The sequence below is a fragment of the Somniosus microcephalus genome, chromosome 10 (genome assembly GCF_052327205.1).
Source record: "Somniosus microcephalus isolate GS21.2 chromosome 10, FLI_Smic_1.0, whole genome shotgun sequence".
NCBI lineage: Eukaryota > Metazoa > Chordata > Chondrichthyes > Squaliformes > Somniosidae > Somniosus > Somniosus microcephalus.
The window spans coordinates 14,336,178-14,361,158 of record NC_140996.1 but is presented as its reverse complement, the minus strand read 5'-3'; positions in this window follow the sequence as shown (position 1 = coordinate 14,361,158).

Genomic DNA, 24,981 nt, shown 5'->3' with positions numbered 1-24,981 from the left:
TATCTCTGCTATATTCTGAAGAGGTGGTGGTCTCATTCTTAAACTTGCCAGTTTATATTGAGGACGATGTGCTAATAAAACACACCAAGTACGGTGGAAAAGGCCAAAGAAAGCAGTGGGCAGCACAGGTCGAGGGCAGAGTCGAGCCATAATACAGCTCGGCTCTCCCTAAAGAATCTGGTGTCCGCGGGGGGAGAGGAGGCCGGAGCGGCTGGAAGTGTAAGTGCTCCAAAGAAAGACGGGGAGTCGGAAATCCCGGGGAGCAGGAGGGGACAAGACAAGGAGAGGGTGCAAGAGGCAGGAGCCTTAAAGGGGCAGCAGGACGGGAGTGGGGTGGTAGAAGATTACAGAGATAGGGAGGGTCGAGGCTATGGAGGGATTTGAAAACAAGGTTGCGAATTTTGAAATTGGGGTGTTGCTTAACCGGGAGCCGATGTAGGTCAACGTGCACAGGAGTGATGGGCGAACGGGACTTGGTGCGAGTTAGGCCGCGGTTAGGATATTATTTGATCATGTGCTTGTTGCACTGCTTGGAAAATTAAGCTAGTATAATTCCAAATATGAGCTCAATAGAACGCTTGAATGCGAATTACAGCAGTCAATGGAAAAAATGTCTTTGTTGTAAAGATCTTAATTAAACGGCCTTAGGGTTCATATTTTTCTTCATTAAAATTCATAGCACATGAGATCAATACAGACTGCATGGACTACATAGTTCTATGATATAAACATTTCATTAAGTATCCTACATAGGCTCCAGCCTTTGCTCAATGCTACAACTCTCACCTCTGATTCTGAAGCTTGTAAGATCAAACATCTTTCACAACCACAGGACATCCCAAAGTATTTCACACTCTATGAGTTACTTTCCAAGTGTAGTCAATGTTGTACTGTAGGGAAATGGGACAACCAATTCGCACACAACAAGCTCCCACAAAAAGCAAAGAGATAACTGACCAGATAGTCTGTTTTTGGTGATTTTGGTTGAGGGATAAATGTCGACCAGGACACCGGGAATAACACTCTGCTCTTCTTCAAATAGGACCGGGGGATATTTTATGTCCACCTGAGAGGGCAGATGGGACTTCGGTTTAACATTTCATCTGAAAGTAGACAAAAGCCGAAAATTTGCTGTCAAACTAACGGTGAGGCTAATAGTTAAGTCAAGACATTTCAAGTCTAAGATTATCCCTTTAGCTACGTGATAAGTGTTAATTAATTCCTGCCAATCGGCCTGGCACTGAAAACTACAAGTGTGGAGTCTCATTCCTTCAGCTTTTAATTGTTGTTGGAGATTTTTTTCAAATGTTTTGTTTACTTTTTATGCCTGTCTCTTTTTCTCTCTCTCTTAATCCAACCTTTCTCTCTCTTTATTTCTCTTTCTGTACCTGATTTGACATTGAATTCACCCACTCTAATTTATATTTCCTTCTCAGTCCTTGCACTGTTAATTTCACAATCCTTCAATCTGATTGGTTAAGGAGACACATAGTTGCTTGCCCCGTTCACTCAGGTCCCAGATGCTCTGTAGAGGGTGCCGTGCTGTTTCCTTCAAACACTGCCAGAAATTTTCAGTGCAAAACATCAAGGAGATTAAACAGGCAGGGGCGAGTCTAGCTAATGGTGGGCACTGTCCATTGGCTGGATACAGCAAATTCTGGGCCAGTGCGGTACTCCCTCAGTACTGCACTGAAGCAATGTACTAATGCACAAGCGCTCAATACATTTGCATAAAATTCCTTTCTCCGCTAGTGAGCTCATTTTAAAAGAAATAGATTACTACCTTGGCTAAGCTTGTGGATGATGCAATTTCAACGAACACATTAAGCTTTTGCTCACTAATATCCCATGGTGCAACATTAGGGCCCAGGAGTAATGTATATTGAGTGGTTTACAAGGTTCACTCAGTAGATATTGCAATCGCACACTAACGATATAAGATATGAGAACTTAAAATGAACCTTTTGACCAGATTCCCGTTTGCTCTTTCCTTCACTTGATTCTAACTCAGAAGTCTCACCCCTGTTACCACAGACTTTTCTATCGCTGAATAACAGGAATAAATACTCCCAGCCACACATGATGACTTTCACCCCATAGGGAAGGCACATAAAACATCATCTCAGTGCTCTTGCAAGGAGAGAATGCAATTTAATGATAGTCCCACTGGTCACTGTATTTTAAACCCAATTCGCAAGAAAAATAAAAGAATTTGTATTTATAGACTGCCTGGTGGTGTCTCTCAGCAATGTCTTAAAACACTTCACACGTACAAGTGGAGGAGCTTTCAACATCACTCAAGCAGCTCGACACCATCCAGGACAAAGCAGCCTGTTTGATTGGCACGCCATCCACCACCTTAAACATTCACCCCGTCCACCACCGGCGCACCGTGGCTGCAGTGTGTACCATCTACAAGATGCACTGCAGCAACTCGCCAAGGCTTCTTCGGCAGCACCTCTCAAACCCACAACCTCTTCCACCTAGAAGGACAAGGGCAGCAGGTGCATGGGAACACCATCACCTCCAAGTCGCACACCATCCTGACTTAGAAGTATATCGGCCGTTCCTTCATCGTCGCTGGGTCAAAATCCTGGAACTCCCTCCCTAACAGCACTGTGGGAGTACCTTCACCACACGGACTGCAGCGGTTCAAGAAGTCGGCTCACCACCACCTTCTCAAGGGCAACTAGGGATGGGCAAAAATGCTGGCCTCGCCAGCCACGCCCAGATCCCATAAACGAATTAAAAAAACATCAGCGGAGGCATAAAACGGGAGTAAACGGATTGGTCACCCGTAATGCATCCTGCCCGACTTCCCTTTCCATCGACTTCGAGTTGAAAGTTCTGCCCAATGAATTCATTATTGGCCCATAATTTGCTGTTAAAATAACGGTGAGGCTAATGGCGCTCACTGTTATTTATGCGTATATGGTGCAGAAACCTCCAGTGAGGGGCAGGCGTGTGATTAAACCCGGAAATCCAAAAGTTGCTGTCCATTAACTTCACCAAAACGGTATCTCGCTGTCTGCCTCACCATTGAACTGCACTGAATCTGGTGAAGTTCCTGTACTTGCGCGGTAGGTACGAACTAAACTCACCACAGATATTGAAATCATGTCCATTTCAGTCTATGTATCCTTTTAACAATGTGATATGTGTTAATTACTGCCAGTCAACCTCTCTGGCACTGAAAATTAACTATTAAAAGTATGGGGTCTCATTCCTTCAGCTTTTAATTGTTGTTGGAGATTTAAAAAATATAAAACCTGAAGGTTTAAAACTAATTTCTTTTTACATTTCCTTTCTGTCTCTTTACTCTCTCCCTCTTAATCCAATCTTTCTTTCCCTCTTTTTATTTCTTTTTCTATACCTGATTTGACATTGAATTCACCCACTCTAATGTACACTTCCTTGTCAGTCTTTGCATGTTAATTTCACAATCCTTCAATCTGATTGGTGAAGGAGATACCCTGTTGCATTCCCTGTTCACTCAGATCCCAGATGCTCGGTTTCCCCTCGCTGCGCCATTATCAGCTCACACTCAGCAACTTCCCATGCAAACAAATTGACCTGGACTTTCTGGGGCCTATGACCACATACGCAGTGCGTATGTGGCCCTAATTACCCCACAAGTTCTGGGTGTCCATGTGCGATGTGCATGTGCAAAAACCCGAAACTTACGATCTGACAAGTTTCAGCTCGACACATCATCCGCATCCCCGGGAAATGGACATTCGCTGGCGGAGAGTTGGGCTATTTGCCCAGCAAATGCCCGTGAAATGCTTACACCTGGTAAAAGCAGGTGTAAGGCCTTCTTTTACCAGTGTAAGGGTTTAAATAAATATTAAAATATTTTTAAAAATTATTTAAACATAAAAAACTTTTAAATTAGTTAGAGATTATTTTTAGCCCCTTTAAAACTGTTACATTTATTTTTCAAAAAATATAATTTTTGCTTTACATGTTTAATTTAATTGTATTTTCATTAATTTTGAACATGTAATGATTTATTTTTGTTTAACTGGTGTGTAATTGTATTTTTTAGGGGATTCCTATTCATGCACATAGGAATCCCATACGTAAATGGATTCCCCATAAGCACAATGGGGATCCCCCTTTTTGATTGGTTGGGCCGGCCCATGTAATCCCAACGATGCTTGTGAACTGCATGCGCCCCTGGGATACGTGGACCTTTACACAGGTGCATGCCCGCAGGCCCAGGACCGCAAGAGTCTATAAACCTCCGGGACCATCGGGTAGGTTTGTACTTTTCTTACTGTTTGGAGGCATTCGCCCGCAGGAAGCCCCCTGCCCGCAAATTCAGGCCCATTAAAAAGTTAACTGCGCAAACGGCAAGTCTAACTATCAGCAGGCTCTGTTAGATTCACTCCGACAGCAAATTATGGCCCATTAAGTTCAGTCACTAGAGTAAAGGCAGTGATCGCGCCTACCCAGCAGGAGGTCAGCACTCGGGTCCGAGATAGGGCTGCAATATTCAATTCCCAATTCTTTGACCCATGCAGCCTTTAAGGGTAGCTCCCCAGTGAGAGCACGTGGTCACATGAATTTACCCAACTGTTGTTATGTCAGCATCTTTGTTTAATAAGATGCAATGAAAAAGTGTGCTGCACCAACAATTATCTTCAGCTGTGAATCCATTAGCAAGTATATGTTAGGCTTGGAATTTGAATCATGCATAAATATTTTACCAAGAAATGTTATGTTTGTATGGGGATTATACTTGGATCTTCATTTCTGAAAATTATAGATAGAATCAGCCAATTGGTATGTGCTTATCTCATGGACCCTTTATTAATTCATTCAACAACTCAATCTAAGAACAGAAATTTAGGAAAACGTTCCAGAAAATATACTACATTATAGAGATTAGACTTAAAATATGCTCTCTGTGAAATTCTGTAAACAACTAGCTGTATTTAGCCTGCTGAGCATTCAAATGAGATAGAAAGGGTACATTCTATTCTTGATCCATTATTTCTATACAGCTGGAGAAAACCGGGTGGAGATTGATAGACTGTGTAATGATCAGTAACACTAGGTGGAGCTGTATGTTTAAGAGTGGGCTACCCACGATGCACTAGGCTACCCACAAGGCAGTAGTCAAGATGGATGCTGTAGAAGTCCACATGGCATGAATAAAGTGACTAGCTAGAAGCTAGCTGTTCATAATGAAAACGGCTAGTTATTAATGAACATAACAGACTGCACTTCCGTGCTTCAATAAAAATGATCCTTGGATTTGATGTGTTTCTTATTTTGATTGTTATAGTCAAGTGATTATGCTTACAGACCAGAGAAGGATTACATTGGGGGAGAAAAAACAGTGAATTAAATAAGAAAAGGTTGAAGTAGGGATTAAGTAAAGAAATCATTCACATTCAGAGTCTTGTAGGAACATAGGAACAGGAGGAGGCCATTCAGCCCCTCGAGGCTGGTCCGCCATTCCATTAGATCACGGCTGATCTGTATCTTAACTCCATCTACCCGCCTTGGTTCCGTAACCTTTAATACCCTGTTGCCTCGCAAAAATCTATCAATCTAAGTTTTGAAATTTTCAATTGATCCCCCAGCCTCAACAGATTTTTGGGGGAGAGAGTTCCAGATTTCCACTACCTTTTGTGTGAAGAAGTGCTTCCTGACATCACCCCTGAACAGCCTGGTTCTAATTTTAAGGTTTTGCTCCCTTGTCCTGGACTCCCCCCGCACCCCCCCACCGCCCCGCCCGCAACCCACCCCAGGAAATAGTTTCTCTCTCTCTACCCTATCAACTCCTTTAATCATCTTAAACAACTCAATTAGCTCACTCCTTAATCTTCTACACTCCAGGGAATACACGCCTAGTCCATGAAACCTGTCTTCATAATTTAACCCCGGTATCATTCTGGCGAATTAACTTACAGATCAGAGGGTGAATACATTGGGGAAAAAAGATGAATTAAAATAAGAAAAGGTTGAAGTAGGGATTAAGTAAAGAAATCATTTACATTCAGAGTCATGTATAAGAGAGATAGTGTAGTTTGGGGGTGGGAGGTCAATTTGCATGAGACAAATGTCTGAAAGTGAAGAACCACCAGCACACTGTGGTTGGGTTAAAAACAACTGTTAGATAAGATCATAATTGTACGAGTGATGCAAATTAAACCAATCAGTTAAGCATTACCTCAGTATTTCAGTGGAAACCTTTGATAAATTCACAGGCACTGGATTACTGGACTGAGAGGGAGACCAGTAACAACACGACATCTAAATGGTGCCAAATGGATATGTGTGAATAAGTGAAGCCTGTGCCTGGAGTCTCCTTTGAATTAGTGTCTGCTTTGCTGAGGATTGGGGCAGTAAACAGAGGAAGATGCATAAGAACATAAGAAATAGTAGCAGGAGTAGGCCATTCGGCCCCTTTTGCCTGCTCCGCCATTCAATGAGATCATGGCTGATCTTCTGACTCAACTCCATTCACCGGCCCTATCGCCATATCCCTTGATGCCTTCACTAGTCTGAAATTTATCGACTTCTGTTTTGAATATACCCAATGACTGAGCCTCGACAGCCCTCTGGGGTAGAGAATTCCAAAGATTCACCACCCTCTGTGTGTTCTTAAAGGCTGTTGCCTCAAATCCGCCGCAAAAAAAACACTGTACCTGAATCCTCCTCTTCAAAAATCCCCAGTTCCCTTTAAGTCCCGTCACAAGCCTGTTCCACCGCATTTAAATGGAGTCAAGGGGGTGCGGTTAACACATTCGCCCTTTTTCCCCTCCATATCTGCCCCGAACCAAATTACTGCAATCGCAGCATCAGTGGTGCTAAGAGCTGCTGCAAAGTATCCATGAGGCAGATACCACATTGAGGAGGCCATTTTGTGCACTGCTACTGAAGGCTGTTGTTTCTTTGTCTGTCTAATGACCTTTTCAGTATTTTGATGGTTGGGTCACGGCTTTTACTCAGCTCTGCTTAAAGCACTGCTTTGCACTCTAAACACGGATTTCTCAATGGGCATACCTTGATTTTGATTCTACACCGAGCTCGGCCACCAGTGTGCTGTGCCCTGAGCTTGTGAAGGAATAAGCCATATAACCTATTCAGAAAAATACGCTATTTTATGAAAGAACTTTGGCCTTATTAAAACATGACAAACTGGGTTTGGAAATTTAGAAACCGAACTATGAAATAGCTATGAAAGCGTCCCGGCTATTGAGATAAGACAGTTGTTGACACTGAATCAATAACCTTATTGAAACAGAAGGTGAAGGGCTCCGACAAGCTGTACTTTTGGGATCAAAACAATGGTTCACCCTGGATAAGGTGTTCTAATTTACACTTCATAAAGAAGCACATAAGATACAGAACATGTGCCCTCGTAAAGATGACATCAAGTAAGGAACACCTGCTGTCACACCATTTTTATATGGTAAACTTAGAATATCTCGAGATGAGACATGAGTCCGGCTGAGCTGGCAGTAAGAATTGCAGAGGTCGGCAGAAAAATGACTAGAGATAATTAGCTTGCATCAGCAGAAAACCTTAAAGGAAATACCACTGGAAAAGGGTATAAATATTGAACTCTCAAATGAGATAGTAGACTCGCTTTAATTGGGCAAAGCGATTCTCGGCTTCAGAGGCAGCTCTGTAGTCTACCACTCTTTGTACCTTGGGGATCAAAGGTTTTTGTTTTTGGTGGATATCCTGTAGACTTTAAGAACTGTAAAACTGTAGCGAAGTTAAGAATTGAAAGTAAGGTTCTCTGATAATAAGATTGTAAGCTTTCTCTTTTTGGAACTGTTAATGTTGCGATTGACTCACCAACTGTAAATAACATGTCGGTTCTTTAATAAATCTATATATTTTTAGAATAGTCTCACATAAGACTTCTGTATCAAAAATTCACAAATTCAATCTCTGTACACTCTTTGGTGAGGATTTGCAGAATTCTGGGGGAGTTTTCTGGACCCTCATAATATCCGGGACGTTACAGTCTAGCTAAACTTATTAAAAGCGCTATCTGGAGGATGGTAACATTCTCGGGTTGTTCCTTTCCTTTAGGGAGAGATAGTCCGGACCTTTAGACCCAATTAAGCGTCTTTAGGATTCGGCTACCTCAAACTTTAATTGAAAGTGAACGTCTGAGAAATACGCCTGATCCTGGGTAGCCCTAAAGGGGCTAGGACTAGTAATTATCCCTTCAAGCTGTCCTCTCCTCCTGCTCTTTGCTGACCCCTCTCAGTCACTAGCTAATGGTCGTGGGGTGCCAACTCCTGAGCTGATGCTCACAAGCGTAACAGTGAGCGATGATGCACCGTCATTGACGCGCTCTACTGCCAATGGGCCCAGAACTCCATGATGACCTGGAAAGAGGTAATGGAGAAAATGGCTAGTAGCTAAAGGCAATGGTGTGTCATTCCAAAAAGACTGCTTGCTCGATGAAGCATCAGGGTGTGATGTAGAATGAGTGAGCCGGGTAGTTAAGTGACAAGAGAAATGGATGGTTATAGGGCCAAGAACCCTCTGGCACACTTCCTTCTTCCTCGTCCTCTGCAATGCACAAAATTAATGGTATACCTTTAACAATCATTGGTAATGCTTCTATATTAATAGAAAAAGCAAAGGTTAATAATAAAAAGGGCATTAAAAGTGGAATGTCTGAATATTCATATGACAGCCGGATTGATGGAAAGAATCCAAGAATACTTAAAGAAATCAGGAACAAAACAGCAGAAGCAGTAGATTAATGTTTTCACAGATCGTTAAATATGGAGTAGGACCAGAAGATTAAAAAATATTAATGTTCCAATTACAGAAAACTCTTTGGTATCCGGCACCGACGGGACCGGGATGGTGCCGGTTGATTAAAAATTCCGGATGACGGAGAGGGTTATCTACCGAGACTATTTTTAACAAACAAAAATAAAAAAATCAAGAAATGTGCAGTATACAGTAATTGGGTACTCACCTACAGAATGTTGTGTTAAATGGATTGTGGAAGATGCTTGATTAAGTACAGTGCTGCCAGTTGAGGGTAATCCATAACTCTCTAATTACTTAACAGCAAAACAAAACTTATACAGTAAACAGAAAAATGGCGGATCGGAAGAGACTCCCGGCAGTGCGGGAGAGTCAGACTCCTGTTATTGAGGTGTTCGGACTTCCGACAGCGCCAAGAAGCCGAGTAGTGGCAGTTTGGAGAACTACCCCCACTGACTAACTCGGCCACCACCGGGAGACTCGGACTCGGCAACATTTCCGGTTATTGAGGTGTTGTTTTCGGAGTATGAATTTTGCCGGTTAATAGAGAATTCCGGCTATTTAGGTGCCGTTTAAATGAGAGTTTCCTGTACTAGAAACAGGTAGTTTCCTGAACCTGGAAATCATAGACCTGCAAACTTCAATCTTGGAATCCAACCCAACAGCAGCAGGTCAAGAACATTCAACAGGTGAAAAAAGGCAACGATTCCAGCAAGTGGGGCAGATGTGTTTGGGCGATGAAATTGCGCTGAGCTCAAGTTACTATTATTCATGCTTGATTTTAAAAAAAAGAAATTTTTATTCAAAAGCATTTGGTCGCGAGTTTCCTGCGAGCCCCACTTGCTCCACCACCCCAACGTTGCCAGTGGTTACGGGAGAAGCCCTATTTACCGAAACGCTGTTTCTGTCGCACCTCTGACCAAGTGATGCTGAACGAGCAGCAGCAGCTGCGCTGAGCAACTTCCCGCCCTTGGCCTTTTACCAGAAAGAAAATAACGTGTGAAATGTGAGATGTTTAGACATGGTGCTCTAGATATTCATTGACGAGCACCCATTTTACAGGCATAAAACAGGCGCCTCAGCGTCCAACATGGCGGCTGGCGGGCGTGCGCGCATTCCATGCCAGATGTGCGCACACCACCCGCCATATTGGTCAAGGCTCCAGGATAGGCATTCAGGGCCCACGCCTCAAACAAGCTTTAGGCCCTTTGCATTTACAAACAGGAGACCTGATGCCTATTTTTAGGCCCCCTTCCCAAAATTGGGCTACCCTGAATGCAGCGGGCATTTTTGCGTTCAGGATAACCATATCTAAGTGTGGCGTAACCAGCGGTTCTTAAAAGGGCCGCTGAGGTCCACCAACGCAAAGGTAATTTTTTTTTTACAAATGTTTACCTGAATGTGGGGAGCTGGGAGGAGCAGGAGTGATAAATAGCACTTATTCTCGAGTACAACACAAAAAAAAATAAATAAAATAAAAACAGAAAATTCTGGAAATACTCAGCAGGTCAGGCAGCATCTGTGGAGAGAGAAACAGAGTTAATGTTTCAGCTCGATGGCCTTTCATCAGAACTGGAAAATGTTAGAGATGCAACAGGTTTTAAGCAAGTACAGAGACAGGGAGAGGGGGGAGGGGAGGAAAGGACAAAAGGGAAGGTCTGTGATAGGGTGGAGGCAGGAGAGATTAAATGACAAAAGGGATGATGGTGCAAGGCAAAATGAGATGGTGATGGGACAAGTTAAGAAACAAAGGATGGGTCTAGAGGAGCTGTAAATGACAACAGCAGAATCGTTACCAACACAAGGATGATACCAGAAATGCGAGGGAATACCTATCAGGAAAGGATGAACAGGCTGGGTCTCTTTTCTCTTGAAAAGAGAAGGCTGAGGGGTGACCTAATAGAGGTCTTTAAAATTATGAAAGGTTTTGATAGAGTGGATACAGAGAGAATGTTTCCACTTGTGGAGAAGAGCAAAACTAGAGGCCATCAATATAAGATAGTCACCAAGAAATCCAATAGGGAATTCAGAAGAAACTGCTTTACCCAGAGAGTGGTGAGAATGTGGAACTCGCTACCACAGGGAGTGGTTGAAGCGAATAGTACAGATGCATTAAGGGGAGGCTGGACAAACATATGAGGGAGAAGGGAATAGAGGGTTATGCTGATAGATTTAGATGAGGAAAGACGGGAGGAGGCTCGAGTGTAGCATAAACGCCGGCATGGACTGGTTGGGCCGAATGGCCTGTTTCGGTGCCGTATATCCTATGTAACCTCCTGTCTGAAAAATGGGAGTAGTGGTTATGATCTAAAATTGTTGAACTCAATGTTGAGTCTGGAAGGCTGTAAGGTGCCTAAGCCAAAGATGAGGGGCTGTTCCTTGAACTTCCGTTGAGCTTCATTAGAACAGTGTTGGAGGCCGAGGATAGAGAGGCTGGAGTGGGACGAAGAATTAAAATGACAGGCGGCCAGAAGCTCAGGGCTCACACTTGCGGACTGAATGGAGGCGTTCCGCAAAGTGATCACCCAATCTGTGTTTGGTCTCCGCCATGTAGAGGAGATCACATTACGTACTGATCTCTTCAGACCCTAGCCTTGGAAGTCAGAATAGATAGAGCAACCGAACAAACCATCCAAACACATACGATCAATGCATCCAAGCCAACATAGCCTATCCTATATATAAGTGCTGATCAGTGCATTCTGCTGCCTTTGAAGTTTGTCAAGATGCAGTGAACCTTCATCATTTATGTGGTTTGTTGAGAGACTGCACAGTGTTAGTCAACGCCTGCTGATCTGTATGCAGAGGGTGGCCTGCTGAAACAGGCCAAATTATCTGGATTGTTGAATTTGATTCCAGCATGGCATTTAGCCTGGTGTACTGATCAATAGTTGGCTTTGTGTGTCTAAACTACATATTTTTCTTCTATCCAATTGTGTTCAACCCGCGATCTGAACCTTAAATAGGATTCCAGATCGTCTCACAGAGTCAATCGCTGAGGCCCAAAGTATGCCCATTACACTACTACTGAAATATTAAAGCAGATTTTAGGCCATATTGTCCGATCGGAGGCTTCCTGCGTGCGGAGGCCTCCAATCTGGAAAAAATCTATGGACTTACCTGAGGGCTCCCGAGGACACTTGCGCTCCTGGGCCTCTCCCAACTCCAAGTGCGCTGGGCCCACGTATCCCAGAGGCGCAGGCGGTTCGCAAGCTTCCCTGGGATCACGTGGGCCTTGGGGAACCAATCAAAGACAGTTAGACCTGTCAAATATATGAATGGAGATCGCCCCAAAAACACTGTAAAACATTAAATAATTTTTTTTTTAAATCACATTTTTAAAATTAGTTGAAATTACAATAAATTAAATATTTTAAGCAAAAATTTAATTTTTTGAAAAAAGTAATTAAAGATTTTTATGGGGCTAAAAATAAACTTACCTTTTTTTAAAAGTATTTTAAAATGATAAATGAGTGACAATTTTTTAATTTTTTTTTTTACTTTTTTCAAATCTTATGCTGGTAAAAGCAGGCCTTACGCAATGCTTTTACCAGGCGTAAGTTTTCTAAGCGTTTTCTGCGGGCAGAGGGTCTCCAGAAAGCGGAACTATCCACCTGCAGAGGCCCTTCTCCAGGACAGGCATCCGATCTGTCAAGAGCTTTCTTGACAGATCGGAAATGCTGGTTTTCAGCGCATGCGCTTGGCCTGCCTGAAACCGGCATTTCCGATGTCCCTACGGGTGGGTACACAGTGCGTACACACCCATAGCGACTGGAATATCTGGTCCATTGCCTTTAGACTGCTGTCAGCTGAGATCCAGTTGAGATGCAACAATCTTGCTTTGACCACCTCTTTACTCGATAGCAATGGATAGTAATGTTAGGCTATATGGTGTCAGTGGTGGCTCAGTGGTGGCATTCTCACCTCTGAGTCGTGAAGGTTGTGGGTTCAAGTCTTTTGTTGGGGCTCCTCTTTCCTCCCCATCAAAAATGTACAGGTGAATACACATGGGGGAACCCATTGTTACTGCTGATGGCAATAAATAGCTTTACCACCACAATGGCTTCCAACCACTCAAATGAGAAAGGCTTCTAGGTATCTTCAGATAGGGCTCCTGACATTTTTTTTTATTCATTCATGGGATGTGGGTGTCGCTGGCAAGGCCAGCATTTATTGCCCATCCCTAATTGCCCTTGAGAAGGTGGTGGTGAGCCACCTTCTTGAACCGCTGCAGTCCGTGTGGCGAAGGTACTCCCACAGTGCTGTTAGGGAGGGAGTTCCAGGATTTTGACGCAGCGACGATGAAGGATCGGCGATATACTTCTAAGTCAGGATGGTGTATGACTTGGAGGGGAACTTGGAGGTGGTGGTGTTCCCATGCGCCTGCTGCCCTTGACCTTCTAGGTGGAAGAGGTCACGGGTTTGGGAGGTGCTACTGAAGAAGCCTCGGCGAGTTGCTGCAGTGCATCTTGTAGATGGTACACACTGCAGCCACGGTGCGCCGGTGGTGGAGGGAGTGAATGTTTAAGGTGGTGGATGGGGTGCCAATCAAGCGGGCTGCTTTGTCCATTTACATATGCCAAACAATCAAGGATACCCATTTGTATAGGGCAGGAACACGAATCATTGGCCCGGAATTTGCAAGAAAGGTCCATTGGTCCACGAGCACCATAAGTTAGACTGTTCTATGCCCTGCCCCTCCAGTGGCGAATTTCCACCAAAATTTGCTGGCCAGCTCATTAGAATATGCCACAGTGAGAACAGTGGTGATTTGCCAGTGGTGCAGCCGACAGCCAATGTATTGATCCCTTAACATTAATGGCTAAAAAGTTTAGAAGATGCGGCAATCTCCAGCTGGGCTACCCCCGTGCTGTATTCAATAAATTATTTGGGTGCTTATCCAAAGTTAAATGCTAAAGCACAATTGATTAAAGAGAGCTGGACGATCAAGGATCTGCTGTGAACTGCAAGAGTCCGGCCAGAAAGAGTGGCCAGGCAAATATCTGGAGACCTATTGCCAACTCATTTTAAATCCTATGTTCCCAGATAGGTTAAATGAACCATTAACGCTGAAACAACTATAGCTGTCCTTTAAAAAAAGTTATTGTCAAAAGGCCTTGATATTTGCAAAGGATAAAAATTCTGCTTCGGATCAGCCAGAGTCTTTACTACAGGGTGTTTGACCAGCTGTGCTCGCTGCACATGCATGTCTCAATTTCTGTAATCACCTATCTCTGTAATCTCCTCCAGCCCCACAACCCCCCGAGATATCTGCACTCCTCTAATTCTGGCCTCTTGAGCATCCCCGATTATAATCGCTCAACCTTTGGTGGCCATGCCTTCTGTTGCCTAGGCCCCAAGCTCTGGAATTCCCTGCCTAAACCTCTCTGCCTCGCTACCTCTCTGTCCCCAGTTAAGATGCTCCTTAAAACCCTGCACTTTGACCTAGCTTTTGGTCACCTGCCCTAATTTCTCCTTATGTGGCTCGGTGTCAAATTTTTGTCTTATAATACTCCTGTGCAGCACCTTGGGACGTTTTACTACGTTAAAGGCGCTATATAAATACAAGTTGTTGGTGTTGTTATTGTTGATTTGTGTTTATTTTACTAAATGTACTTGCTGTTATGTTAGTTTAACATTTACTAAGTCAGTGCATTTTCCAGCTTGTTGAAATTCTCCAATGAAATTTTGAATTCCTCTTCCTTCAGCACACGTCAGATCGACGCCAGATCACCAGTGCCGGGTTCAGTCTAAATAGCAGCGGCGATCAAAGCATCATTAATGGAGCAAATTGGACATCGCCATTGATTTTATAGGGGGCCGGAGGTATGATAATGGGATTCACACTGTTTCGGTGAGAGTCACGGACGAGTGGCTCAGCAAGTCCCAGGAAATGACGGCGGAGCATAAGTGATGGCTTGAGTCAGCAATGTCGCAGTTTCCTGGATCATTTGTGATGGAAACCTACCCCAGAGCGTTGGAAAATCTACGGCCTATGCCATTACTATGGCGCAGGTTCCCAGCAAATTTCAGCCCACAGTAATATGTGGGCAGGGACGGTGGGAAACAACATGGATGACTTTCAGGTGAGACATTAAACTAAGACCCCAAGAGGGAGTGCTGCACTGTTGGAGGTGCCGTCGTTACGGATGAGACGTTAAACCGAGTCTAAACCAAGTTAAACGTCTGCTCTCTCAGGTGGATGTAAAAGATCCCACGGCACCATTTTTGAAGAAGAGCAGGGGAGTTATCCCCAGTGTCCTGGGCCAATATTTATCCCTCAACCAACGTCACTGATGTAACACTCTGGTCATTATCACATTGATGTTTGTGGGAGCTTGCTGTGCGCAAATTGGCTGCCGTGTTTTCTACATTACAACAGTGACTATGGGATGTCTTGAGGTCATGAAAGGTGCTGAATAAATATAAGGGGGGGGGAAATTAGGTTGGTTAGCGCCTCCGGGGGGGGGCGCTGCTAACAGGGCACTAGGAACTTAGCGCCCGAGCGTGACGATTTTAGCGCCGCTCGCGAAATTGACCTGTCGTTTTGCACTGGCGCAAAACACAACAGCCACGATCTCCTGCACCCACAGATCGTGACGTCAGTCGAGCGTGCAACGCTCCGGTAGCGCCCCGGACCGGATATTGAGTCGCGCCCCCTGCCTTAGTGCCTGCCGCAAGGAACGACAGGTAGAGGGGACCGTTTTCAAGTTGGGAAGGTGTTGGGGGAGCGCTATTTAAAGGCAGCCGCTTCCTGCCTTTTCTTGTCGGCAATGTTGAGTCTGTGTGTCCCAGTTATGCTTATTATAAATCACTGGACACAGACAACAAGAATAACTTTAACAGGTCTTTACTATTCGGAGGTCAGGGCTGAACTGCCCAGCAAATCACTACACAACGTTTATATACCGGTGTGGTCACCACCGGTATTACAGTATACAGCAGCCAAGAGAAAGTAGTACATCTCTTAAGGTAGTTCTCTTAAGGTGGAACAGGTTACATACACCACAATCCTCCCTTTTTAGCTTAACAGTGTATATCCCCATTTAACATAACATAATAACATATATATATATATACAACTTCATGCAAAACAGTTCAAAGATTCAGTCTCTGAGGAGGCCTCCTGATCCAAGTTGGATAACGCCTTTCAGGGGTCTCTGATTCTCGTTGCTGGGGTGACTCATCTAGTTGATCTCTTATGGATTGGACATGATCATCAGGTACATTCACTTCTGAGGTAGATGCTTCAGGTTCACTAACTTCTTCCACGGTTGTCTCTGCTGTAACCATGGGTTCGACCCTTGTTCTCGATTCTACCAGTTGGTCAGCATGACGTCGTATTACATTTTCACCAATATCTACTGTGTACATCAGGGGTCCTTGTCTGGCCCGAATTGTTCCAGATTGCCATTTCTCATTTTTATAGTCCCGGGCTAACACTGGTTGTCCTATTTCGAAACTCCGAGTGGTCTTGTTATTTATATGCTGGAACTGTTTGTTTTCGACTTCCCTCCGCACATTTGGTTTTAACAAGTCCAACCTGGACCGCAACCTCCTGTTATAGAACATCATGGCAGGACTTTGGTTTGTAACTGCATGAGTGGCGTTTCGATATGCCAGTAGGAAATTGTCCACCTTGTGTTGTAGTGGAATCTGATCTTCGCTCATGGCCTTTATTGCTTTTTTGAACGTTTGTACAAATCTCTCGGCCAACCCGTTTGTAGCCGGATGATATGGGGCAGAGGTATAATGTTTCACCCCATTCTTCTTCATGAATTTCTGGAATTCTTCTGACACGAACTGCGGTCCGTTGTCTGAACATATTTGTTCTGGCAATCCATTTCTTGCAAATATCATTCTTAGCACCGCGATCGTCTTTTCCGAGGTAGTGGTAGTCATCTTAATCACTCCTGGCCATTTAGAATGTGCGTCCACCGCAATTAAAAACATGGAGTCCATGAATGGACCAGCAAAGTCAATATGTACACGTTGCCATGGGGTTGAAGGCCATTCCCATGGATGCAGCGGTGCAATCGGAGGTGCATTTTGAACTTTTTGGCACCCTGAGCAGCTTTTCGTCAGATCCTCTATCTGTTGGTCGATACCCGGCCACCACACATAAGCCCTAGCAAGGCTTTTCATCTTGACTCCCCCCAGATGACCTTCATGCAGTTCCTTTAGAACTCTCTCTCTTAACTTAGGAGGAATAATCACCCTTGTTCCATACATCAATGTTCCTTGACAGACGGACCGCTGTTCTCATCTTGCTGAGAATGCCGGTAACAGTGGATCACCATGTGCTGGCCATCCCTTCACTGTCAATTCGTAGACCTGGGACAGTGTCGGGTCGTTCCTGGTTTCTCTTTCAATACTTGCATTGGTGACTGGTAAACATTCGATGATGGTCGAGTGAAATAACTCAACAGGGTCAACCGTCGGTGCCTCCTCCGCTGTAGGTCGTGGCAGGCGCGACAGCCCATCAGCATTACCATGCTGCTTTGTACCTTTGAATTCGATCTGATATTGATGTGCCCCTAAGAAAAGGGACCATCTCTGGAGCCTCTGTGCTGTCATCACCGAAACACCCTTCTTAGGGTTAAAAATGGATACCAACGGCTGGTGGTCTGTCAGTAGCGTAAACTTTTGGCCCTGCAGGTAATGATTAAACTTCTTTACTCCCCACACAAGGCTGAGAGCCTCCCTATCTATCTGAGCATAGTTGCGCTCAGCGGAGGTCAATGATCTGGATGCGAACGCGACTGGCCTCTCCAAGCCATTTGGCAACTTGTGTGAGAGTACTGCCCCAATACCATATGGAGAAGCATCACAAGCCAAACGAATAGGCAGCATTGGGTTGAAGTGAGCCAACACTTCCTCTGAGGTGATCAATGCCTTGCTTTTGCGAAAGGCCCTCTTACAGTCCTCGCTCCACTTCCATGGTACTCCCTTCTGCAAAAGAGCGTTCAGCGGGTGCAGCACCGTGGATAAATTTGGCAGAAACTTATGGTAATAGTTAATCAACCCTAGGAACGACCTCAACTGGGATACATTATCCGGAGCGGGAGCCTTCACAACAGCTTCGATCTTGTCAGGAGACTTATGAAGCCCCTCCTGGTCAATGACATGACCACAGTACGAGATCCGCTTCTGAAAGAACTCACATTTCTGGCGATTAACTCGAAGTCCATATTCTTTCAATCTGGTGAGCACCAGTTCCAAATTTGCAAGGTGTTCCTCATCATCATCTCCTGTAATCAGAATATCGTCCAGGTAATATTGTGTGCCTGGAATTCCCTGTAATACCTGCTCCATGGCCCTCTGCCAAATTGCTGGAGCCGATGCCACTCCAAAAACCAGTCTATTATACCGATACAAGCCTCTATGCGTGTTGATCGTGAGATACTGGCGTGACTCTTCCTCAACTTCCATCTGTAAGTACGTCTGCGCCAGGTCTATCTTGGTGAAGTGTTTCCCGCCAGACAACGAAGCGAAGATATCCTCAATCCGCGGAAGCGGATATTGCACCGTGTGGAGCACCGGATTAACAGTGATCTTGAAATCTCCACAGATGCGAACCTTCCCCGGTTCCCCCGGCTTGTTGCTCGATGAACGCTTCATGACGGGAACGATGGGCGTGGCCGACTCACTCCAGTCCACCTTAGACCGTACTCCTGAACGTTCTAGCCCTTCCAGCTCAGCTTCCACAGCAGGTCGTATCGCATAAGGTACCGGTCTGGCTTTGAAAAATTTCGGGTTTGCATGTTCTTCAACCTTGATGTTTGCCGTAATTCCTCTCAGTGTTCCCAATCCCTGTTGGAACACCTCTTTAGCATCGTCCAATATTCTGGACAATTGTTTAGGTTTGACATCTTTTTTACCGGAATCTACCGTTAGTGCTTTTAAGGAATGCCAGTCCATATTTACTCTCCTGATCCACTCCCGTCCCAGTAGTGGTGGACCTCCCTCAGGTAGCACATATAAGTCCATTCCTCGGCTTTCTTTGCCCTTGTGGACCACCTTTACCTTTATCTTTCCGATGGGGTATACTCTTTGCCCCGTGTATGTTTTCAATACAATCTCTGTATCCCGTAGGGGAATATGTGGGAATAACCTTTTGTAATCTTGCTTATTCATGACCGTCAATGCCGATCCAGTGTCCAATTCCATCTTCACTTGGACTCCTGCTATCTGAAGTGTGACCCAGATAGTTTGGAGGTCTGCTTCATTACCCACATTGTGTACTCTTAGACAACCCAGTTCCTTACTGCTGGAGTCTGAATCTGACTTCTGTTCATCCGAACTGTTCTCTGTCACCTTGTGTACCTTTCTGCACTTTTCCTGCGGTGACTTTTTGTTGCTGGTCTTCTTTCCTGACCGGCATACTTTAGCTATGTGACCAAGCCTGCCACATTTTCTGCATTCCTGATTTTTGAACCAGCACTGGTTCTGATCGTGCGTTGTCTTTCCACAACGATAACACTTTACTGCACCCAAGGCCATTTGATTGGTGCTGAGTTCCGATGACCTTAGCTGCATTTCCGCAGTGCCTCTCGCTGCGGCTTCGTGCGATGCTGCAATAGTGACAGCTTTATCAAGCGTAAGATCATTCTCCTCCAGCAGTCGCTTTTGTGTTCCTTCTTTTAACAATCCACACACAAATTTATCTCTCAGTGCATCTGCTAGTCCTGTTCCAAACTGACAGTACTTTGATAGCTTACACAGTTCAATTAAGAATTCAGCGTTGCTTTCTTCTTTCAGCTGCGTTCTTCTGTAAAATTTAAATCGTTCCGCTATCAGCAGCGGCGTGGGGTTTAAATGATTTTTCAGGACAGTAACAATATTCGCGAAAGTCTGATCCACCGGTTTATCTGGTGATACAAGGTGCTTCAATAGCCCGTACGTCTTCGCACCCATTGAGTTTAATAAGGTTAGTGCTTTCTTATCATCTGGTACCTCATTTGCTTTACAATAAACTTCCATGCGTTCTACATACGTGGCCCAATCTTCGACATCGCTATCAAAAGCATTGATGTTACCATGTTTAGGCATCCTCGCAAGTTTCTTTAAATTTTCTTTTTCCCAAAATGGCGGCTTCCCGCGCTTGTCTTCTTCCCCTGCCTACTAAAATGGCGGCTTCCCGCGCTTGGCGGTTTTTCGCGCGCTCGTCTTCTTCCCCCGCCGACTACAATGGCGGCTTCCTGCGTTTGCCTTCTTCCCCCGCTGGCTGCAATGGCGATTGCCGTGCTGTTGCCGTTTTCGCCTCCCCAGCGGTTCTCAATTCCCCGACGCTGCTTTTTGCTCCCCCGCGGTTCCCGTGGGCATTCATGCTTCCCCTGCTGTTGCGCCTCTCAGCCCCGCTTGCAGGCCGGTCCTTTACACCGGCTGCGGTTGAGTTCTCCGCGGTTCTCGTGGCCTTAACGCTGCCCCAGTCGCTGCGCCTCTCGGCCCCGATTTCAGCCCGGCCCTTTTCACCGGCCGCGGTCGAGTTCTCCGCCCTTTTTCCTCCGTTTTCCCTCCCCTACTCCACAGCCAACGCGGCCGACTTTCTGCTCGTGTCGCTGATCGGCTTACCCACCACCGTGGTAGAAGGGATGATCACTGCCTGTCGCTGATGGAGGGCTTCGTGGTCAGAATTTTTCTTTTTAACCCGGGTTCTCGATGCCTCCCGTGCGATGTGGTGCTCAGCAGGATGATGAGGGCGGATGCCTCTTCTCGACGCCCGTTCTGAGGGTGAAGCTGCCTTGGATGTAAAACTGCCGCAGGGTAAGATCGGACTCGTCGCCACTGTTGAGTCTGTGTGTCCCAGTTATGCTTATTATAAATCACTGGACACAGACAACAAGAATAACTTTAACAGGTCTTTACTATTCGGAGGTCAGGGCTGAACTGCCCAGCAAATCACTACACAACGTTTATATACCGGTGTGGTCACCACCGGTATTACAGTATACAGCAGCCAAGAGAAAGTAGTACATCTCTTAAGGTAGTTCTCTTAAGGTGGAACAGGTTACATACACCACAGGCAACATTTTTGGTACATGCAGGAGAGGGGCGTCTGGGGAGATTTAATGCTGTCCTAAGGAGTTTTGGCCCTCAGCACCAATTTAGAGGTTCCTACGTGCCGAGCTCTTTACCTGGGCCTATCCATTAGTGCTTCCAACACAATTGCTTTAGATGTCTCTCCAGGCCAACATTCAAGGCTACAATGAGCGGGGTGTGGCTGGCCTCCCCTTTAAGAACTGGACGGCACCAGTCTGTCTGGCTTCCATGGTAATGACATCGCCTGAGCTTCAGTAGCGTTCTGAGGTAGCGCCTTGCTCCCCGACATTAGCGCCTTAAGAGAGATGTGTAGCACCTGATTTAGCGCTCAAATCACCTCCAGAGGCGATAGAAGTGAATTTTGCAGACGGAGGCAATAATTAGCGCCAGGCACTAAACTTTGCACCCGGCCGATATTAACGCCCCAAAAAGTAACGATACCCAATATTTCCCCCAAAATCTTTCTTTTTAAATGACACCATCGGCACATTAACATTATGCTGCAGATAAGAGCTTCTTGAGCCTGTCAAAACCAGAAATAGAAATATGGGTAATGTGCTAAATGGGCCAAGCTCCAGCATTATGGATCTCCATTCTTTCTTCCTCCATCAGTTAGACCCATTTTGTGACACATAATCTAAAATTAAAAAATTCTAACCCATTATGTTGGAAATGAAAAATTACGGAAAGATAGTTTCCTACTCATCACATCAGAAGAAATAAAAGGATGTAAGTATTGGGAAAAAGAAAGCAGCACATAATTAGAACTGGAAATACAACATTTTAGGTTGCTGAACTGAAGCAAATGTTCTAAACTTGTATTTTAGATTATTTTTGAAACAAAATAGCAGTTTCAAAGGAACAATTCAAAAATGTGTTTTTTATTTTATACAGGTAAGATATTTTATATATATTGCTGCAGTAATTCATTGCAAATGTAGGTAGTGTCTATATATTGCTCATTGCTTTATTGTTTAACTAGTTAGCTGTGGCTCAGTGGGTGGCACTCTTTGTCTCGGAGTCAGAAGGTTGTGGGTTTAAGTCCTGCTACAGAGACTTAAGCACAAAAATCTAGGCTGACACTCCAGTGCAGTGCTGAGGGAGTGCTGCATTGTTGAAGGTGCTGACTTTAGGATGAGATGTTAAACCGAGGCGCCCCCTGTCTGCTCTCGCAAATGGATGTAAAAGATCCCATGGCACTATTTTGAAGAAGAGCAGGAGAGTTATCCCCGGTATCCTGGCCAATATTTATCCCTCAATTAACATCACTAAAACAGATTATCTGTTCATTATCACATTGCTGTTTGTGGGAACTTGCTGTGCACAAATTGGCTGCCGCGCTTCCTATGATCTAACAGTGACTACACATCAGCAAAGTACTTCATTGGTTGTAAAGTGCTTTGAGACGTCCGGTGGTTGTGAAAGGTGCCATATAAATGCAAGACTTTCTTTATATATGTCTGATATTTTTGCATCGACTTTGCTCTATCAGAATTTCAATAAAACGTTAATTAGACATACACAGCAAAATTCAAGGTTGAAGCAATAAAACATGCAGAGATAAATGCATTATTTATTCAAATATGGATCAAAGCACTGATCACGTCGCCAACTGTGTGTGTTGAAATCACAACGTGAGGTTTGAGTGCTTGTGATGATTTCAGTATGGGGTTGGAGTGTGTTGTGCCTATTATATCATGATTTTCAGCCCAAACTAGATGTGTGAATTTGGCACGTGGCAGGAAAACTGTAGCTGCCTAGGTCCTAAACTCTGGAGCACCCTCCCTAAACCTCTCCGCCTCTCTACCTCTTTCTTCTCCTTTAAGACGCTCCTTTAAACTAATCTCTTTGACCAAACCTTTGGACAGTTGTCCTAATATCTCCTTATGTGGCTTCGTGTCACATTTCGTTTGATAACGTTCCTGTGAAGTGCCTTGGAATCATTTTACTACGTTAACGGCGCTATATAAATGCAAGTTGTTGTTGTTACAATGGATTGTTTTTTGAGTGCAGCCACTGTTATTGTGTTAGTGCAAAGTCTGAAGTATCTACGAATGGCTGTTTGAAGTTGAAACACCTGTGTGATGCTGTGCCTCCTTTTTAGTGACATTTCTTTGAACTGTTCAGTTACTTCACTGCAATGTGTCGTTGCTTGTGGCTGTGTAAAGGTGTGTTGGGCAGGCAAGGGGGGTCAGCTGTTAACCCAGAGGAAGGGTCGGAACTTTTTTTTCCAGAGTTCCTGATTGGAATACATCAGCAGCAACTTGCACTTGCATAGTAACAGCAACATCCCAAGGCGTTTTGCAGAACATAATTAGATTAAAAAATGTGTTCATAGAATCATAGAATGCAGAAATTTATGGCACAGAAGGAGGTTGTGCTGCCTCTCCCTCTAACTTAACCTCACTGTATGTATTTAACTTACTTATATATGTATAACCTACCTGTTGGGGCCGTTGCCCCTTTAACTTACCTTTTAGGGCCATTGCCCCTTTAAGACGCGCCTTAGCGTGCTGACATCACGTCACGTACAACGTAGCGTGCTGACGTCACGGCACGTACGACGTGACGTGCGTGAGGCGGCTGCCGGCCCGACTCGGCCTTCCAGAAAGGCTGCCGGCACAGCCCGGCCTAGCGTCTTCGGCCGCATCTACCAGCCGCCGGGAGCGACGCGATCTTCCGCTCCCGCGGCAAGCATCGGCTCAGCCTGGCCTCCAGCTCCCGCTCCCGACTTCGGCCTCCACAGCCAGAAACGCGACCACGCGCATCACGTGACGCCCCAAGCGCGGACAACGCTACCGAGCGTGATGAGGTCATCACGCTCCCCACAGGACTGCTACGTAGTCCTCGTGGAGTCCTCGCTGGGACACAGACCTACACCACGGTGCTCCTACAGCAGCACAGGCTCTGGGCAGTTGTATTGTCCCCATGCTTGAGTCTTGGAAATTGTTTGTCTGTAAGTATTTTAGAATGCTATGGATGATTAATGTGCACTGTATGTTGTAGAAAATGTTTAGTTGTAACTTTTCTCTGTCTAGCTGATTAACTAGTAGCTGTATTTTCATACACTATGTACAGGGCTAATTTAAAGAGAATGCCTCCCAGTTTACTAAATGTACTGTGTTGCTCAGGCGTACCTAAATCTGTGTATACATATCAGTTATGCGCCTGTATACTAATGTGTGCTTCCATTTCTGTGTTGTATTTCAGTTTTACAATTAGAATCGTTCAGTAAAGCGTTACAAGAAAAGTCAAGCCTTGTGATTTTATTGGAAGATATCGAGTTGTTCGCTATCTGTCTAGCTCTGCATAGAATCGCGTTGCGAGGGCAGAACAGTAAAAAGACAACAGCACAGCGGGCTCAAGCGCAGGAAGATACCACTCAGCTACCATGAGTCTACGCTCAGGAAAACAATATACCCTAGAGGACGTCGACCAGTCAAGCGAGAAGCATGAGCCTCTCCTAGCAAACGATGCCAAGTCACAGCCCTCTAAAGTATCCCCTAGGTCATCTCGGCGGTCCAGCAGACCGTCGTCATCGACAGCTTCTGCAGCCGCCAAAGCACGTGCCAAGGCAAAAGCTGCCCAGGCTCAATTGTCCTTCGCTGAAAAAGAAGCTGACCTTATGAAGCAGAGAGCCGACCTCGAAGCTAGTATGATGAAGCAGAAAGCTGACCTTATGAAGCAGAGAGCCGACCTCGACGCTAGTGTGATGAAGCAGAGAGCTGACCTCGACGCTAGTGTGATGAAGCAGACAGCACAGTCCTCTAAAGTATCCACTAGATCATCTCGGCAGTCCAGCAGACCGTCGTCATCGACAGCTTCTGCAGCCGCCAAAGCACGTGCCAAGGCAAAAGCTGCCCAGGCTCAATTGGCCCTTGCTGAAAAAGAAGCTAGGGTTATGAAGCAGAGAGCTGACCTCGCTGCCAGTCTCCACATTCTCCAAAGCCAGAGAGCTGCCGCTGCCGCTAAAGCTAAAGCCGCAGCTTATGAAGAAGGTGAGGAGAACGAAGGCGGGGAGCCCAGCCAGGAAACATATGTTCTGGGACAGCCCCTCAGTCCAGTGCAATGTACAAGTGAGTGTGTCCAACAACACTCCAAATTGTTCTCCAAGGAAACATCCAACTATCTCAACGCAGAACCAGCTACTCAACACAGTAGCAAACAGCCTGTTTTTGG